Source organism: Pleurodeles waltl, chromosome 1_2, assembly GCF_031143425.1.
Source record: "Pleurodeles waltl isolate 20211129_DDA chromosome 1_2, aPleWal1.hap1.20221129, whole genome shotgun sequence".
Lineage (NCBI taxonomy): Eukaryota > Metazoa > Chordata > Amphibia > Caudata > Salamandridae > Pleurodeles > Pleurodeles waltl.
Window position 1 is genome coordinate 502,293,186 of NC_090437.1, and position 21,863 is coordinate 502,315,048.

Here is a 21,863-nt window from a genome sequence, read left to right on the forward strand (position 1 = left end):
CTTATAGGGTTAAGGCACCTGCTGCAGAGATCTTTGTGTGCCAAGTAAATCTCAGGGAATAATAATGGTAAGATAACTCTGGAGGTTAACACATTTGCTGGAGAGATTTGTGTTTTGTCTAGCTCCAGTTTTGAATCAAAGTAGCATACACGGTCAATATGTCTCAGGCAAAGCACATCATGTAACATGTGGATAACAGATTTTTATTTTATGTAGATGGGCAAGTGGGTTACTGCTTTAAACACAAAGATCTGTTTGTTACTTGTAGCTCATAATAGTAGTTCTAATATATCCCTGTGAGCTATGAATGGCATGTGACTCCTACACCTTGTAACCCTTTCTCATGTAACATAATCGGTAAATGGATTTACACATATATGATTTATTGTCAATGTATAATGTTTTTGAGTGATAAAAAGCACTCTGACACCTTGCATTAGGATGAATAGTCCTATAACATAAATTAAACTAAATAGTGGTATTCAAATTGTTTTCTGTGTAAATACTATGACAGACCAACACATTTGACATCCTTACAGTTAATGTGTTTCTCTTATATACAAGGACTGAACAAAGACAAAAGCATGTCTGTCTTTACTACCTTTGAAGTGATAACTGTGCGCCTTTGTTTTCCATCCATGGCATTTAGGTGTGAGGTTTCTGATAGCTCCCAGGCAGGATACTCCAACAAAGAAGGCCTGATGGCCTCTTAACTTCACCTTTGCTTTGTGCCATCTGAAATATAAAATAAGAAAGCCCCCGCCCGCCTACACGTTGCTGCTTGGAATTAAAACCCTGACTTGTGCCCTGATTACTCTTTACCATTAGTATATTCCAGGAATGATATGACTAATGCGGACTGTCACAGGGGACATTTTCTCCCAAGGTACTCTCTGTTTATTATGCATTACCTCTACAAGTTCTAATTTTCTCCCCCACAGTCTTTTTTTACATAGTTGTCTCCAGCATTTACCACAGAGTATTTTTTTACCCTCGGATCAATGTTGTTCGGGACATAGTCAGTGACACAAGTTCTTTAAGGTGAAAAAGGCCATTTATCCAGACAGGATTACCTTAAATACAATAAACATTATCGTTAAACTTTTAACCAAATTCCAAACCTCCACCACTCCCCGTTTTCTAGAACTGTCCCAGTCTTCTTTTCACTCATCCCTCCAATAACTTCCGTTGTTCCATTTCTCACCTCAATTTTACCCACACATCCTCCTTTTTCATCCATCCCCTGCCTGCTTTGTGCATCCCCCACTTTATCATCCTTCACCTGTTTCCTTTTTCCCCCTGGAAGGGTGGCCAAGCCTGCATCTGACTCTCCAACCTCCCCCATCTACTGTCACACCCTTATCCGCAAACCTGCCCTAACTGGCAAAATCCCCCAATCACACCAGACTACACTCCATGCTCTCTCACATACATACAGTAAATGCCGGGTGGTTGGGTGGTCAACAACTTACCACTGTGCTGACGGTTGGCACGGAAAAGGCCGGTCCCTGCGCTTCATCAACTTAAATAAGCCTCCCATGACTCACCCCCACGGACCCCTTAACCAATCCTGTCCACCCCTCATTACTTCCCTCCTGAAAGTCCCCGTGGAGAGACTAGACTGTGTCTGCTCTCCACGGGCCCCCATTGTGCATTTATGCAACAGACTTTGCCATGCTGCCTCACTCTTTGAACATATCCACAGTCACCCTCAAGAACTGCTCTTGGTACATTTAAGAATGTCTTCCAAATTTTCCTCAGATATGTGTCTAAAGTTTACTCTTTTGGCATTGTCCTTGATATCTCAGCTTCATACTGGCATAATCCAGGCATATCAGGACCTGTGCCCTAGTTAGTATTTCATTATTTTACCTCATGTTTACATCTACACTATAATATATACCATGATTCGGCTTTTGGGAATGCATTTCATTGGGATGCAGCAGAGTCATGTGTTTTTTCTAGTTATTGTAAGGCCTAAGTGTCTATTATAGAGGGTCTTGTGAATGAAAGCAGTGGTAGCTAATATAGTTAGGTCAGATTTTCTCCTCCTGAATGGATGAGTGGAGGGGTGCCCTGTCGAGTGGTAGCTGACCTCAATTTTATTCTTTGTGCCAAATTACATTGTAGATAAAACATTATTAATGTTTTATATCTCCCACCTTTTTGGAATCACATTATGTAGCAGGAGGGTCAGTATATCTTGAGGGACCAAGTATTGCCTAATTTATGCCCTTTGCCAGTGCGGCAATCAATCATATGCTCTGAAGTGCCCCATTTTATTCTATCTTAAAAAAAAGTGTTGCTTGTTAAATTAAATGAGCTGCAGTGCTAAGACTGCCTGTTGAAGCCAATACAGACATTAATCATAGATACCATCATTTATCATTGAGCCACTCAGTTCCATAAATACTTTTTTCACACTTTAATGGAGGAATGCAGGGGCACTAAATATAAACAGAATAATCAGATGACCTAGTAGGGTGATTTTTTAAAGCATTGACATTTTCAATTAATTAACAGTATCCAACATGGTTCCCCAGATTAACAGACTAGAATGTTGCCTGCCTTCCTGACAAAATGGCTGACACACAATCCTCCTGCTTCAAATATGGTTATAACTGCTGGCATTGTATACTATTCTCTCATTTTCCAAGACCTTTGGCGCCATGTTTAACAGCCTACCTGTAAATCCACATCTGACTGGCACAGAAGTGCTCTCTAGAATTGAAGCCTGAAAAACTAAAACACAGATGTGACAAATCATCAAATCCCACATGACACTGGCGTCATCAACAGGCAATCTTAGCACTGCATCTCATTTCATTCAACCAGAGGTTGGAAGAGGTCATGGCTGCCACAGCAGTAGTTGAGAGCGCACACAGATCTTAGCCCCAACTATGTGACCGGGGGCCCAGAACACTAAGATATGGGGCATGCTAGCGTGCCTGGTCCTTTGCAAGTAAACTTACAAGGGAACTGTAGGAAAGTAACATCTTGCCTGGCATGTTACCCCCATTTTTCACTGTATATATGTTGTTTTAGTTGTATGTGTCACCGGGACCCTGTTCTCCAGGGCCCCAGTGCTCATAAGTGTGCCTGAATGTGTTACCTGTGTAGTGACTAACTGTCTCACTGAGGGTCTGCTAATCAGAACCTCAGTGTTTATGCTCTCTCATTTCTTTCTAATTGTCACTGACAGGCTAGTGACCAATTTTACCAATTTACATTGGCTTACTTGAACACCCTTTTAATTCCCTAGTATATGGTACTGAGGTACCCAGGGTATTGGGGTTCCAGGAGATCCCTATGGGCTGCAGCATTTCTTTTGCCACCCATAGGGAGCTCTGACAAATCTTACACAGGCCTGCCACTGCAGCCTGAGTGAAATAACGTCCACGTTATTTCACAGCCATTTTACACTGCACTTAAGTAACTTATAAGTCACCTATATGTCTAACCTTTACCTAGTAAAGGTTGGGTGCTAAGTTACTTAGTGTGTGGGCACCCTGGCACTAGCCAAGGTGCCCCCACATTGTTCAGGGCCAATTCCCCGGACTTTGTGAGTGCGGGGACACCATTACACGCGTGCACTACATATAGGTCACTACCTATATGTAGCTTCACAATGGTAACTCCGAATATGGCCATGTACTATATCTATGATCATGGAATTGCCCCCTCTATACCATCCTGGCATAGTTGGCACAATCCCATGATCCCAGGGGTCTGTAGCACAGACCCTGGTACTGCCAAACTGCCTTTCCCGCGGTTTCACTGCAGCTGCTGCTGCTGCCAACCCCTCAGACAGGCATCTGCCCTCCTGGGGTCCAGCGAGGCCTGGCCCAGGATGGCAGAACAAAGGACTTTCTCTGAGAGAGGGTGTTACACCCTCTCCCTTTGGAAAATGGTGTGAAGGCAGGGGAGGAGTAGCCTCCCCCAGCCTCTGGAAATGCTTTCATGGGCACATTTGGTGCCCATTTCTGCATAAGCCAGTCTACACCGGTTCAGGGACCCCTTAGCCCTGCTCTGGCACGAAACTGGACAAAAGAAAGGGGAGTGACCACTCCCCTGACCTGTACCTCCCCTGGGAGGTGCCCAGAGCTCCTCCAGTGTGCTCCAGACCTCTGCCATCTTGGAAACAGAGGTGCTGCTGGCACACTGGACTGCTCTGAGTGGCCAGTGCCACCAGGTGACATCAGAGACTCCTTGTGATAGGCTCCTTCAGGTGTTGCTAGCCTATCCTCTCTCCTAGGTAGCCAAACCCTCTTTTCTGGCTATTTAGGGTCTCTGTCTCTTGGGATTCCTTAGATAACGAATGCAAGAGCTCATCCGAGTTCCTCTGCATCTCTCTCTTCACCTTCTGCCAAGGAATCGACTGCTGACCGCGCTGGAAGCCTGCAAAACTGCAACATAGTAGCAAAGACGACTACTGCAACTCTGTAACGCTGATCCTGCCACCTTCTCGACTGTTTTCCTGGTGGTGCATGCTGTGGGGGTAGTCTGCCTCCTCTCTGCACTAGAAGCTCCGAAGAAATCTCCAGTGGGTCGACGGAATCGTCCCCCTGCAACCGCAGGCACCAAAAAGCTGCATTACCGGTCCCTTGGGTCTCCTCTCAGCACAACGAGCGAGGTCCCTCGAATCCAGCAACTCTGTCCAAGTGACTCCCACAGTCCAGTGACTCTTCAGTCCAAGTTTGGTGGAGGTAAGTCCTTGCCTCACCTCGCTAGACTGCATTGCTGGGAACCGCAACTTTTGCAGCTACTCCGGCCCCTGTGCACTTCCGGCAGAAATCCTTTGTGCGCAGCCAAGCCTGAGTCCACAGCACTCTAACCTGCATTGCACGACTTTCTAAGTTGATCTCCGGCGACGTGGGACTCCTTTGTGTAACTTCGGGTGAGCACCATTTCACGCATCCTTGTAGTGCCTGTTTCTGGCACTTCTCTGGGTGCTACCTGCTGCTAAGAGGGCTCCTTGTCTTGCTCGACGTCTCCTCTACCTCTTGGTCCAATTTGCGACCTCCTGGTCCCTCCTGGGCCACAGCAGCATCCAAAAACGCTAACCCCATGATTTGCAGCTAGCAAGGTTTGTTGGCGTTCTTTCGGCGAGTAAACACTTCTGCACAACTCTACAAGGCGAGAGAGATCCGTCCTCCAAAGGGGAAGTCTCTAGCCCTTTGTGTTCCTGCAGAAATTGCAGCTTCTTCTGTCCAGTAGAAGCTTCTTTGCATCCGCAGCTGGCATTTCCTGGGCATCTGCCCATCTCCGACTTGCTTGTGACTTTTGGACTTGGTCCCCTTGTTCCACAGGTACCCCAGATTGGAAATCCAGCGTTGTTGCATTGTTGGTTTGTGTCTTTCCTGCCTTATTCCCCTATCACAACTTCTTTGTCCTTTGGGGAACTTTGGTGCACTTTGCACTCACTTTTCAGGGTCTTGGGGTGGGCTATTTTTCTAACCCTCACTATTTTCTAATAGTCCCAGTGACCCTCTACAAGGTCACATAGGGTTGGGGTCCATTCGTGGTTCGCATTCCACTTTTGGAGTATATGGTTTGTGTTGCCCCTATCCCTATGTGTCCCCATTGCATCCTATTGTAACTATACATTGTTTGCACTGTTTTCTAAGACTATTACTGCATATTTTGGTATTGTGTATATATATCTTGTGTATATTTCCTATCCTCTCACTGAGGGTACACTCTGAGATACTTTGGCATATTGTCATAAAAATAAAGTACCTTTATTTTTAGTATAACTGTGTATTGTGTTTTCTTATGATATTGTGCATATGACACTAAGTGGTACTGTAGTAGCTTCACACGTCTCCTACTTCAGCCTAAGCTGCTCTGCTAAGCTACCATTATCTATCAGCCTAAGCTGCTAGACACCCTATACACTAATAAGGGATAACTGGGCCTGGTGCAAGGTGCAAGTACCCCTAGGTACTCACTACAAGCCAGTCCAGCCTCCTACAGGAACACGTATAGGTCGATGAACGTTTTGATTCGCATGGAATGTCCTAGCTATGTAGTAATCGATGACCATCAAAATCAATACACAAATTAATAACCCATAAGAAAAACATTAGTCAACATTTCAAGAATAACCACAACTCAATTATACGTTTTATCAGTTTTATTTCCCTATTAGTTACATACTGTCATGAGGTTAATTCAAACTTTATTCAACTCACTTAAGATTAATTCATTAGTGACCACCAATAACATAGTCTAATCAGAACTTGAGAAAACATGCATTCTAATGCCTCAACATAAGCCAATAAGGAAGAATATGTTAACATGTGTAGCAGAGTTCAGCAAATCAGTCAATCAATCATCTGTCACTGTATATGTCAACGTCTCAGAATAGGAACCCTACCTAACCCAGATTAGCATTGGCATGTGGGACTTCATGCGAAAACAGTTTAGAACATGAATTTTGAAAATCATCTAGCTAGGAGAAAAACTATAAAACAGCACAGTTGGTACCTAGAAAGAAAAGGCACAAAAGTCAATCAGTCACATTGGCATAGCTACCTATTCACGGTATGGATCAGCAACAAAGTCAGTCTTTGTCTTCAGGTCATCAATCGATCAGCAATGCATCAGGCTCTCAAGAGCATAAGCCCAATGGCAGAATCTCAAATCTCTTCTCCCGAATGTCGCATCAATTTCAAAATAAGTTCTGAAGATTTTTCCCTCTGTCACGATATTATATTAAAGTTACCCAGCATATCCCCCAAATCCTAATAGGTCAATTAGTCACCATATATGATGCTGTCCAATAATTGTTATTTTACAAATCTATGAATTCTAATTTAACGCAGTTTTCAGGGTGTCGATTGGTTCACTGTACGATGTCCTCATCATCCGGCTCATCAGGTATCGAAAATGTTGCATCTTCTTCTCCAATCAGTGTCTCTATTGTTCGAGTCCTGGGAAAGTACATCTTGTCTGCTTTATACTGCACTGGTTACATACTTTTGTCCCTCAACTCCTGTCCGTCAGTTCATTGCAGAATAATCTAGCTAAGCAAATGTTATTAACACAAGTGGTTCAGGGTCAGTTCAATACATCAGCCTTCTACATTGCATGATTATTCAGCTTCTGCCTGGGGCCTGGAAAAACTAGGCCACAACTTCAGCTAAATTAGGTCTACAATATAATGCAAAACATATGTTATGTTGCTTGATATGACATACTACTACATTATTATTACGCTTTTTCAACATTTTCACATATTTTTAGTCATTTTAGTATAATTCATGAATTTTGGTAGCCACTGTCCGTGGGCATATTTTCAAACGTGCACATTATTTTTCTACATTAATTTTCTCTACAATTTATTATTAATATTCGAAATGCATAAACACTCATTAATAATTTTAATCAACATATCTACTTCAGCAGGCACAATCTGCAAAGCACAACATGGCTACTGCTGCGACAGTAAGATTTAAGATCTCCCTACTGCAATTCACCAGAACTGGCCCCAAATGCGCTATAGGGCATTCACTGAGAGACTGAGACACTGTCGCCTAGACTAAGAGGCCATTTGAAGCAAATGGGAGTGGGTGAAGGGATGCAATGCGGCTAGTTGAAAAAGGACCAGGTAAATACATTAGTATGGCAAGCAGTATCCTTTAAAGAAACAACCAGGGATGTCAGCTTAATGCACGGTGGGACACATCACATAACTACTATTAAGTCATAGATTAAATTAACATTTCCCCCCAAGCACAGTGGATGAATGTTTATCAAGGTATAAGCAGAAGCTCAACAACTCACAAGAGCTCACGATTTGAGCCCTGCGTCAATGTTGGTTTGTGTTATTGTCTTCCAGGTTATAGGCTGACACACTGTTTAATATAGATTGCGGCAGAAGCAGTGAGCTGAGCGCAGGCCGAGAGCTAATGAAGTGCAGCAGAGTGGAAGAGTGCAAGAGTGGAATCAGATAGTCAAGTGCACAGAGCCTCCTACGACTCAGCAGGGGGTAGCAGTGAAACATCCAGTGATGAAAAAATCACAAGTAATGAAGGATAACTCAGATTAACTCCAAGCATGGCTGATCATCTTGTATAGTTATACATATTATACATGCTGTACTACCTGATGTACGTTAGACAAGACAATGTGATGCATATTTGTAAAGCACATTATTATCCGCAACAGTACTTTGGCACTTACAAGATGTGCGTGCCTAGCACTTCCTATCGTTGCTTGGATGCAGATTTTACATAAAGAAATGAAAATAAGGGGCATTTGGCAAAGCAGAAACAGTTGGTTTAAATATACACAGCAGCCGGGAGAGTGCAGTAAAGAGTCAGGGTCTGAAGACTGTCTCTCAAAATTGCAGAGTTTTGAGCGTCCTTTTATACAATTGTTAATGGGTTATACAACAGTTTTATACATTCTTTGCGGATAGGAATCCGGGCCTAGTCGTGAAGTTGTTAATCTCACCATCTGATAAAGTGCTCAGGTGGGTTTCAACCTTGCATGGACAAAATGAGGGCCAGTAGTCAACATGTCCAGATGTCCACCATGGGGAGCACGTGATCACTGCATTTTGTGTATGTATGTTCTGATTGGCTAAGTGTTCCAATCTTCATGTGGCATCTGACTTTTATGGTATATTGGGATGAGTGTTCCTCAGGCCGAATGTGTGGGTGCCAATCTCCTAGGACCTTTGTGGTGCTGCTTCCTATCTGGGGAATTGATCTAGGTTTTTCCTGTTTGTACATTTGTTTACAGTCTACGTTTTATCTCATCTGTGATCTGTCAATCAGTTGCTTCACGCCTAGGCCACAGGGTTTGTCTGACCATGTATTTCTGACTCGGAGTTGATAGGGAGGTCATGTCGGGTGGATTTGACAACAATGAAATGAGTTAGTTGTTATTCTGACACAAATCAATGCATTGACATTATTTTTATGAAAAGTCAAGTCTTCAGCTTCTCGTGGAATTGAAGAAGAGAGGAAGAAGCTTTGATATAGAGTAGGAGGCAGTTCCAATCTTTAGGAACGATGTATGAGAACGCCCATCTTCCTGATCTGGTTCTGTGTATACGTGGAATGTGTGGACGTAGGAGTTCTGTGGAGCGGAGCAATTTGAAGTGAGCACATTTGTGTATCGGGAGCCTGTGGAATTCCCTTAGGTGTGTTCTGATGTGAGTTATGGATGGTTTGTAGTATTCTAGTGAGTTGCTTGGTAATCTTGGAGGAGAAGATGTTCCCATAGTCCAGATTACTGGTGACTAAGGAGTGAGTGACAGATTTTCTTGTGTTTCTTGGGAGCCATTTGAAGATCTTCCTCAGCATCTTTGGAGTCTGGAAGCAGGATGCAGTCACAGTGTTGATGTGTGCTCATGTCCAGTTCTCTGATGATTATTCTGAGTTTCCTGGCATGGGTTCTGGGTGAGGATGTGGGTGAGAACCCATCTGGTCACCAATTGGAGTTCCATGGTGAGGTATTGTTGCTGAGGATCACTACTTCTGTCTTGTTGACATTGAGCTTGACACAGTTGGCTTTCATCCAGTTAGCAACTTCAGTTCTGCAAGCGGTGATCTTGTTTCTTGTGTTGGGGGTCTTATCCAAGAGGTAGAGTATGAGTCCTGTGTCATAGGAGTAGGAGAGGATATTGATGTGTGCACGGATGATGATGTTGGCTAGAGGGATCATGGGATCATATATGCATTGAAGAAGATGGGACTGAGTGATGAACCTTTAGGCACTTGGCTGATGAGTTTGTGATCTTTCGAGGTGTAAGGTGCCAAGTTGATAGCTTGTGTTCTAGCCATTTGGAAGGAGCAGGTAACAAGAATAATGAGTCATGAGATGCACAATGGTGGGTGTACTGCTAATTTAATAAGTCTATAGTAGAATGTGGTAGTCATACTTGCTATGTATACAAGACTGCAGAGAGGCCATGCTGTTTGTGACACCACATGCAACCGGAACAAGCAAACCCCACAGAGTATAGACATTTCAGTTTTTGTGGTATTTACGAAAAAAAAATACTATTTTTGTTAAACTTTGAAAAATCATAATTTAAAAATTACTTAACCAATTTTGATGATCCTAGCCTTTAAAATGTTATACAAACCTGAAGTATATTTGTAAATTGGTCTTGAGTTATTCCTTTGAGTGTGCATGTCTTGCTTTATTGATACTGTGAGCACAACAAAGGCTTTGCACTTCTCCAAGATTGGCCTGACAGCTCAACCAAGCAACCTTAACAATAAGAGCATAAGGTGGTCTGGTGTGTACCTATGTAAACCAACATGTGGTTGCCCAGACTCTCTGCACAGTGTGCCTGGTTTTGCACACAACATAGAGCGTCAGCCTCCTACAGACATCAAGGCGGTGCGCTACATAGGGCAGACCTCCTATGATATGCAAGCATGCTGTCTTCCAGTGGAGGATAAATCCACCACCATCTACCCCAGGCTCATTTGCACCCAGGCAGTTGGGAAGATTATTTTTTCAGGAGGCATTCACCTCCAAAAGATCAGCCACCCACCGCCATGGTCACCCGGAAGCATAAACAGACCGGCGGAGATCATGTTTCTGCTGGACCTATTACGAGGTTGCACACCACCAATGTGACTGTGACGGTCCAACCACCACCTACAAGTTGGCAGAAACAGACAGTATAAAGGGAGACATTCACCTGCAGGCAGCCATACACGTCCGGAGCCACCATGGATCCCTTCGCAAATGTCATGCTGCTGCTCCGGCTAGTTGAAAGACAACAAAATCAATGCCAACTTGGACTACAGTAACAGTAAATACAAACATCCACCTGTATCATTAACCCTTTAAAAACACTAAGCCGTGCTGGCAAACACATCATAGGGGTGGTGCTATGGGCAGCAGCTACACCTATCATTCGACACACACACATTCACATACTGCGACACACACACATTCACAAAACGCACACTTCAGCCAGCACACACACTGCACGGCAACACTACACATTTGCGCATGGCTACACAGCATAGGCTCAGGGACACTGAAGGCCATACAACATTCACACATACAGCACTAACAACACAACTGCTGCACATATACAAAGACATTCCACACACTCATACCCAACATTGGCCTGGGACATCCTCACATACAACACACTTACACATCCATGGGCCATGGCACACACACACCACCACCATTTAACAACCCTGAAATGAACACGCACACACACACACATAGCAAAATGGAAGCACAATGTGATGCACAATACACAGAGAAACAAATAGCCAAAAGAGACAAAGCTCACCACAACAACAATACAGGCCCAGCTGGGATGGGAGCATCAGGACTATACAAGGAAGGAGGCTGCACTGAGACACATATTATGTTGAACAGGGCCTCAAACAACATGCGCACAGGAATTGACCCTAATTGGATCTCAGGGACAAGCAATACCAAAACCAATTGTCATGCAGAGCCACACAATGGGGAAGGGCGAGTCAACAAAGCACACACAACTCACACTCCATGGGACAGACCACTACACCAACCAGCTGCAAGGGACCCACACCTAAATTGAAACATGCACACTCAAATGCAAAGCAAACTATCACAGCTCAACACACTCCATATGTGCACTGACAAAATTCAAAAACACACACACCACATGAAGACAATAGCCATATCAAGGGATAAGTCAAACACCATGCATGCCCATAAAGTACTTCACAAAAAGAAACACATACCACTACAAACACAACACAATGCCACAACACCCTCATTTCAGCTACATACACATACCCATCACACAACACACACCCTAACATTGGGGGACAACAGCACTGCAAACAAAATCACAAACTGTAACAGTACCTAACAAATTACAGAGGGGAAACGCCAAGGCCAGCAGCCACACCTATCATTCCTACCACACACACTCACGTGCTGTAACACAAACAGCCACACATTCACAACACACACACTTCATCCAGCACACACTGCACAGCAATACCACACAAATACGCAAGGCTGCACTACACAGGCTCAGGGACACAAAAGGCTACACAACATACACACACGCCACAACAATTTCACAACTACTGCACATATACAAACACAGTCTACAAACCCACAACCAAAACTGGCCAGGGACTGGCCACACATACAACACACATAAACATCCATCTGCCATGGAAAACACACAACAACACCATCAAACAAAACTGCTATGGACACACTCATAGCACAAAGGACCAACAATGACATGCACACAGAGACAATTTGACAAAAGACACAAAGCACACCCCCACAACAACACCTGCACAGCTGCGATGGGGGCAGCAGTATCATTCTTGAAAGGAGGCAGCACTGGGACACATATTTTGTAGAACAAGGCACCAAAGAACCTGCACACAGCAGTTGCACATAAAGGAATATCGGGGACAAGCAATACCAACACCCATTGTCATGCATAGTCACACAGTGGGGGAAAGGCCAGGCAACAAAGCACATACAACTCAATCTCCTTGGGACATACCCCTACACTACCCAAATGCAAGGAACCCATATCTAAATGGTCAAATGTGCACTCAAATGCAAAGCAGACTACCACAACTCAACACACTCCAGGTCTGCACTGAGAAAACATAAGAACACACATCACATGTAGACAATAGCCATATCAGGGGACAAGTCCTACACCATACATGCCCACATCTCACAACACAAAAAGAAAAACATACCACAACAAACACAACACAATGCCATGACACCAACATTGCACCTACACACACATACCCATCACACAACAGACACCCTTCCCTTGGGGAACAAAAGCACTGTCAGCAAACTCACATACTGCAAAAAACACCACATGGAGCAGCAAGCAGGCCAAACACACACACCTACAGGCACACAACCAATGTCAGCCAGTAACAACAGCATGCCAGGGGAGGAAGTGCAAGACAAAGGTGTACCTAACAAACCAAAAACTGTTTGGATTTTTTCAATAAACCTTTTCGTAATCCAAGGCCATAGGCCAGTCCAAAAATGTTTGCCCAAAAGGAACAGTGTTGTGCGCTTACTTGACTCCTGACTGCCATGTAACCTTCACAGGTAGGAGCATCAAGGGGGCAGGCAGGCACCTCACAGACTATCGGTGGGGGAGCGTAGGGGGGTTTGGGTTTTGGCTTGGGCGGGGCAGATCCTTCTTGGGAGTGTCAGGCTTCTTCTTGGTGGGGGAGAGGCATCAGTGCCTGTAGAGGGCGCAAGAGAGGCCTTGGAGGTGGAAGGGATGTCCTTGGAAACGGTTGAGGTTCTTTTGGGTGTGGAATGGGGGAGAACAGGGGTAGGGTTAAGCTCACACAGGAAAAGTTTATTAGACACATGGGGACAGGAATCACAATGGGGTTGGGATTTGGAGGTTGAGGGAGTGGTTGTCTGGCCTGTAGAAATGGATGTCTAGAGTGCAAGTTTGTGGGAGGTGTGGTGAGTGTCTGTTGGGTGGGTGAGTGAAGGTGTTTATGTGTCTTGGCTGAGGAGGGTGGAGGTGTGGGTGATGCTGTGGTGGGTGAGTAAGTGTCTGTTGGGGTGGTGACTGCATTTATGGTGGATGTGCTGCATATAGGTTTGTCTATGGTTGTTATGTCTGCAGGTGTGGTGACTGGGGTGGATGTCTGAGGTTCCGCTGGGGTGGTGTCTGCGAGTAGGATGGGTGTGGTGGCTGTATCAGTGATTGTTGAGGTGGTGTCTGTAGGTATGCCAGATGTTGTGTGTGTGATGTTGGCAGTGGAGGGGTGTCAGAGCAAGTCGTGACTGTTGCTGTGTTTGCAGGTGGATGTTGTTTGTGTGCATGCCAGTGTGTCTTTTGGTGCTTGTGTTTGTTCTCGCTACTCTTGTCTATTGACGTGGACGCATGCAAGTCAGTCTGTGTGCTGTGGGTAGGTTGGGTAAGGGGGGACTTGGACTGGGAAGAGAAAGGTAGTGGGGGAAGGAAGACAAGGAGTGACTGGCTGCCGTCAGTGTGGAGACCGTTAATGCCCTTCAGGAATGCATTGTTCTGATGGACTTGGGTTGCCAGTCCCTGAATGGCATTCACAAGGGCAGACTGACCCACAGTGATCGACCTCAGGAGGTCAATATCCTCCTCACGGAGGGCAGCAGGGGTAACAGGGGCTGGGGCTAAGGTGCCTGCGGCAAAAGAGATGTCCACCATCTTGGGTGAGCTGGCACGGCCAAGTGTGTGGGGAGCAACAGGGAGGGCAGTGATAGAACAGGGGTGTCAGAAAAGGATTGTATCAGGGGTCCACAATGGGTCCGCTACCACTTGAGAGTGGGTACAGGAGTGGGAATCTGAGGATGATGATGATGATCCACATCTTGTCTCCTCCATGGCACTCCCCTCCCCCTCCGGGCCACTGGGTCCCTTCGTGTCAGTGGTGTCTTGACCCGAGGTCTCTTGGTTAGATGCTTCCCCACTCGGCTCGACCCCGTCTCCTTTGCCTGTCATTGCTGATGCTGCCAAAAGAAAGTGAAATAGGGTCATAACATGGACATGAAGGCTCTTCAATCGCAACTCTGAGAGACAAAACATACCATCATGTCAAGTGGCCCCCCGCATGAAGTGCCAGCAAAGTGGAAGCATCTTGTGCCAATACAAAACCATGCATTCCATCTGGAATTACAAAAGTACACATGAGACAATCTTGGTCTCAGACAACAACAATAGCATGGATGAAATCTAGCTACCACACTAACCATACCACAACTAGGTTGGCCCTCCACCCCAAAACTGTGCCACATGCAGGACACCCCAGTGAACCAGTAACCAACAATTGAATCCCATTGTAAGGTACCCTACCAATTAAACAGACACAAGCCTATGCACACATCTGAAATGCACTGATGTTATGTACCAACAAAAACAGATGTTACTATGGAAATAAAGACAACACTGGTACAAACGTGCCATACCTGGATTAGGTGACATGAAACAATCCATGACACTGTGGACAGATCTCAACAATGTACAGCTCCACAAGTGACACCTGCCCAAAATTAGCCAAGGAGGTAGTAGCAAGGTCACTCAGATATGCCCCACATGTGGTGTTGCAAGGAACAACAATGAAGTCAGGTCCTAAACCTCATGAAACAATGTCTCCAGAATACACAAAAGAATGATCCTGTAAGGCACAGGCTAGCCCCCACCGGTGCCTCACACCCATTTCCATGTTAACATCTGAGTGTGTCTGTAGTAGACAACTGTATCGTGCAGGAAGGTGTGACACATGCATTGCAGTCACTAACAGTAGGACACCAACTTGTTCTCCAATGAGAAGTAACATTACTACCCACATCTTAGACAAGGCAAGCATGGCATATGTCTGTGGATTAATCCTTGACCCCAAACATTTGTGATCCAAACATCACTGCAAGTCAATCCATGATGCATCCCAACAATCAGGGCATAATCCCCAATCATCACACAGATGCTGTGCACTTACAACCATCATTCCACATCAAGGGGACAAATTATCCTGAAGTGGATCCACACCCTGGCCCTACCTGTCATGCCCCTCATAGTGACTGCAGTTACACATGACTAATGATATACTATAATTCATGAATGTATCTGTCAGACAACATATGATGGTGACACAGTCCTGTGTGGGGTATCACAGTAAATGAACAACCATTGCTGATGTTCCATTATGACAGCAGGACCCCATGCACACATATGTGAGAGATTCCAGATATCATCACATCCACATGTCTAGCACATGCCTACATCTAATGTATCCTAATGGGAATGGAGCACATGCAGACATATAGGCACAATGAATTTTGGTTACAGTGATGGCACATTCCCCACTTACCAAGGGAAAGAAGTTTGCTACAGCTGCCAAGATTTAGACAAGTAAATCATGTCAGAAGTATGATGGTAACCCATGCATCCCAGACTGCTGTGAGGCACCAGCATCCAACATACAACAGAGATGTCTGCCTACACATATCTCCAAACACATGGCAGCAGACAATGAGACACATCCTACCTTCCTTTGTACTGTGACATTTGGGAGTAGTGGTCTGTTGTTGAAAACTAACACCCAGCAGAGTAGGCAAAGCAGAGTAGGCAAAGTAGAGTAGGTAAAGCCATATGTGCTCCTTGCTGTGCAATTCGAATGAGGGTTCCACACAGCTTAGTCCTAGGTCCCAGCTCCAAAAGGTTGAGCACACCAGTTTGAAACACTGGGCCCACCTACACCAATTTGATCCCAGATGATCTGTGATACATGACAAATCCCACATTGTTGGGGGAGCAGTCAGTCCCTCACTCAATTACCTAGCAAAGGCTTAAGCATGAATATGCCTTGTACACACCCCCTTGTGGCTGCAGTGCTACCCTCAAATGCCAATCCAAGGTTGGGAAGGCAACCACCAAAACAAAGGTGTGACACAGGGCCTCCTACTTTTTGCCTGATGTTGATGTGTTCTAGCAATTGAGATGTCAAGGGTCCCTGCTAACCAGGTTCCCTGGGCCAGAGCTCCTCCCCTAAATCTGTTGTGATGCATTGGCACAATTGGCTACACCCTTTGCTACCGCTATAAATCCCTAGTAAGTAGGCACCTGTGTGCCCAGGGCATGGGGTATTATCGGTACGCCCCTGAGGACAACAGCGCTGATTGTGCCACCCTCTAGGGCCATGCATCCAGATGCACCCAGCACTGCCATTGCAGCCTGAGTGTTCTGGTGCAAACCTAAAATACGAACTTGACATGGCACACTGCCTGTATGCCTGTCCACCATACACTGCATTTACTATGGGTAAGATACCCCTCTCACATGCCTTACAGCCCTAATATAGGGTGCTCCATATTATATGTGAGGGCAAAGCTACATGAGCTACATGAGCAATATTCCCCCACTGTCTCCATGCCAAACCTGGGAGACAGTGAGTGAACAGAGCAGCCATTTCAATACATGTGCTGGACACTGGTCAACATGAGTTTCCCAGCTACATGATAGCCACTCTGAACCCTGGGTTGTTTGGTATCAAACAACTCAGAATGATAAATCCAAACTGGTGGCAGTGTTGGGTTTATCCCTAAATGTACCCAGGGGTCACCTTATAGGTGTCCCGTGCAAAAGCTAACTCGCCATGGTTGCTGACCGGTTCTATCCAGCTGCCACCTCCAGAGAGCCAATTTACAAACCTTGGGGAAGAGCCCTGCCTCTCCAGTTTGTAAGACAATGCCCTCCCTGGGTGGAGGAGCTAACGCCCCCTCCCTCAGGAATGTGCACTGTCCTAGTGGTGAGCTTCAAAGGGCTTACTGCCCTTGAAAATTGACCTCCAAGCCTGCTGCTAGCAGCTGCTGGCATCCCCCTTTGCAAACCCCCACTTTTGTTGGGAGCAAAGGTGGGAAACTTAACAAAGGGTAGGAGGAGTGGCCTCACCTGGCATGCACCACCCCTAAGATGTTGCCTGCGAGGTGGACCCTCTTTCTCATTTTCCTCCATCTAGAATGGAGTGAAAGTGGACAATTAGGTTTAGGGCAGTGACCTTGCCCAGAGGAAGTGGTCACTATAGAGGGTGTAGCCACCCAAAGGTAAGTGTCCCATTGGACACTATCAGTGTCCCCCTTAAATGCCCACTGAATTCAGTGTTTAGTGGGCATCCCTAGACCTGATAATCAGATTCAAAAGGACAAAGAATACTAGCCCAAAGAAGATCCAAGGCATGAGAATTGTGGACCTGCTGCACAAGAAAAAAGCACCAAACCTGACAATCGCCATTACGGAGGAGCTGCACACTGGACTGACCTCAATAAACCCAGAGGAGCTCCAGGCTTTACAAATCACCCAAGATCTCTCTTCTGAGTGGAGGTTCCACTCTGCAACCAACAAAGAACCAGTACCTTAGTGAGGGTCACTTCAATGACCAGCCGATATCTCCCGAACCGGAAGTTGCAGCTGGACCGGATGACTCACCAACAACCACCAGGATAAATCCTAAAAGTGTGCCAAGCTTGGTGGCACTGCCCTCTCTGGTGGCCTGACCATATCAATACCCTTGGTACCAGTCAAGTGGTGTCTGATAATTAGAAACCAGCTCCTCCAGAGATGAAAAAAGGTCAGTCGGAAGCCCCCATCAAGGGAATTCAGGAACATCCCGGACCTCCCATCAGAGTGTCCCTATTGTCCTGTAAGCAGCCCTCAAAGAGCCTTACCTCCATCTCCAAAGGACTCCATTGCCCACAGCTCATGGATCAACAACTCGCTCTGCACCCGGCTGCCCATTGCCCGGCAATTAGGAACCAGTTGTACCACCAGGGTCCCACACCCCTTGCGACCTCGACACCACAAGGGGACCGAAGGCACAATCTTTAAATCTGAAAGAACTACCCTTTTCCAAGTGGTCCCCCTGAGTGGCCCTGTACCTGCTCAAAGAGACAGTGGCCCACCGACGACCTCGACCAACCTGCAAAAGCAGAATTTGGTAACATAACTGTGCAATTTTATATGCATTGTTAAAGTGACTGCCTATTGATTTTTATGGTGCGTAATTAATTACACACATAAAGACTGCATTTATTAAAATTTCAAAAGTTCATACCTTAAAAAGTACTTAACCAACCTCGATGATCTTGGTCTTAAAATGTATTTAAAAATCTGAAGTATGTTTATAAATTGGTTTTGAATTATTCATTTGAATGTGTGAGATGCATGATTGATACTGTGAGTACAACAAATGCTTTGCACTTCTCCAAGATTAGCCTAACTGCTCGACCAAACTACCTAAAAAATGAAAGCATTAGGTGATCTAGTTTTTGCCTCAGGAAACCAACGTATGGTTGTTTTGACCCCCTACACAGGGTACCTAGTTTTGTAGACTACATAGAGGGCCAGCCTCCTACAGTGGGACATTAGCGGGGTCATTGTCCGACGGCCAACCCATGCTCATTGGGAGGACAGTCCCAGGTTGCCCTCTGTGATATTCCAGGCCCAGCGTCTCAGGTACTCCCACCTCTTCCAACAGTGGGTCCTCCGCTGTCTGTAGTCCCCCAGGGTCTGAAACTTCTTGACAATGGCTCTCCAGATCCACTTCTTCTGGTGGGCGTTGACCTGCATGGATGCAAAAGACAAGACTGGATATCATATCCACAAGTCCCATACAAAATGGTTGTCTCACATACATGTCAGTGCACCAAGCTAATAACATCCTGTCTTGACCATTTTGTCCACCTGTGGCACATAGAAGTCATTGTACACAGGGACATGACTACAAACACTCCCAAATAGGGTGCGCTACACACACCGGAGCTCAGGCCCTGCACTGACTAGGTAGGCCAACTGTCACTTTTGTGGGACATGAACTGGCAACATGAAATTGACCAGGAACACTATGAGAAACATCACACAAAGTGGCAAGTGACAGGTAAACCACCCAGCAGACAATGCACCCAAACATCCACTACCTCTGAATATCACCTGCTATATACTGTCCCTACTGGTCTCAGGCAGCCTACAGACTGGCCCATCATGCTTAGACTGCAATGAAGGGAGTGACGTGTTGGCCACACAAAGAGTCAAGCCTGACATCAGTTAACAAGACAATGTTTACAGAAGTGCAATGACCAAACTGCAAGGACCCTGCACAGGACACATTTGAGCTGGATGAAAGAGACAACAGGGCTGTGGGATCAAGGGACCTGTCAAGGCTATGTAACATACATTGTCAAAGAGAATAGAACTTATCAGTCACACATCACTACCCTGCTCCCCATGCAATTCCCATGTTAATCAGTGGACAGTGGCTCAGAAAGCTGAATATTGGCACTGAAGCATGATTTGGCACCATCACATGCTGTTACATGGTGTGGGCACAGTGTTGCACTTGCATTTCAAAAAGGAATTGATACCAGGACACATTTCAACTGATACTATGAGTAGCACTAGACAGACCCCGGTCTCTGCAGGCTGAGTAAAGAGACCTGCACAAAACACCATATTAGACAATCACATGCATCACAGCACATCATGTAGCCTACAGCCAATTGCCATTGGGTGTTTATGTGCAGAGCTGAGGGGCATAGTGAATCATTACCTGGTTTCCAAAAAAATAGTCCAACAAGGCCAGATGTGGCCTAACATTACTGTGACACATATAACATGCATTCACCACTCCTGCTGTCATACACATATGAACACACATTGATAACGTCTGTGGGCAAGAGTTACCTCGGGATGGCTGTCATGACACCTCACCTAGTCATGCGCATCCAACACAAGTTGGGGGAGGGAACAGTCAATACACACTGACCACATTGTCTCAGGACACACTACTTGTCAATGATATAGAAACATATCCATTGACTCACCCATTAATACACACTGACATCACCTATAGGGCTTTGATTCTACAAACTGACAAATTGGGCCCAAGCGTAGGCTAACTAAAGCTAAGATAAGTATAAGTACTGAGAAAAGTATGCACAAAGGGCACTTACCTGCTCCTCTGGTGCACAATAGAGCTGTTCATACAGGGGAGGACCTCAGTCACCAGCTTCTCCAGATCTTCCGATGAGAAGGCAGGGACCCTTTCACCAGTAGGACATGGCATGATTGCTCCCAGAGGCAGTACACAGCAGCTCAGGTAGTGGAGGTCTTGCTGGCAGCAGTGTCATGATTGAGGATTCAGCAGAAGATTACTGTCACGTCCGCCTCTTACGCCCTCATCACTGCTGGTGGACACTGACATTGGCCCGTGACCGCCACAGGTAGCAATGTTATCCAATGGCATTGTCCACCGCCATAGGATCCGCCTACCGCCATGACAACTTCCACCGGCAGTTGTGAGAGGTTCCAGTGGAGCTGTCCAGTGGAGTAGGTCAGGCAGCTGCCATTTTAGAGACATACAATGCAATTAAACGCTATTTTTAATGCATCACAATTTTGAAAATGTTGTCCTGATGATTGATTTTTGAGTGCTGGCCTTGTCCTGTCATGTAGGTCAATCGCTTTAGTATTCATATTGATATGTGTTCCACCACATATGACAGCATAATTGGGGGTACATGCACCACCCACTCCCCTATGGGCAATCCAGGATTTGGGGCATTGAATCACATTTCAAGTGTCAAATTACATGCACATATTGTTGCTGGCCAGACAGATGATGTGTACTCCTGTAAGGAAAAGCAAGGGGGTAACGTGTTACTAATGTGTAATTGTTAGTGGTGATGTGTGCTGTGTTTCATGTCCTCATTAAATTACATGACACGTCACAGTTTGTATATGACATGTATTATGTAAATTGCAAGGGACACAATGAATGATGGACATATTTTCCTTTTGTCCGACATAGTTTCCTTAGCAGGAGAAGACCTCCTGTGTACTGTCCACTGACAGATCTGGAGGCCATGGAGTACAGACATGTAATCAAGATATACTGCCTTGATAGGCAGACAATTGTGGATCTTAGTTGTCAGTTGAAGCCAGATCTGACGCCAGCCATCAGTCATCCAGCAAGCATACCACCAATTGCACAAGTCATGTCAGTGTTGCACTTCTTGGCCATAGGGTCCTTCCAAAATACAGTGGCCCTAACTTGTGGGATTTCCCAGCCTATGTTCAGTCTGGTCTTAAAAGATGTCATCTTAGCACTGTTGAAACACCTGGACAGATACTTCCAGTTTCCTCAATGTGAAGATTGATTTTGCCCATGTGAAAGCTGAGTTCTATGCTTTGGCACACATCCCACATGTGGTGGGAGCCAGTGATAGTACCCATGTAGCCTTGGTTCCACCGCATGGCAATGAATAGGTATATCAGAACAAGAAGAACTACCTTTCCATACATGTCCAAGTAGTTTGTTTGGCTGATCTCTACA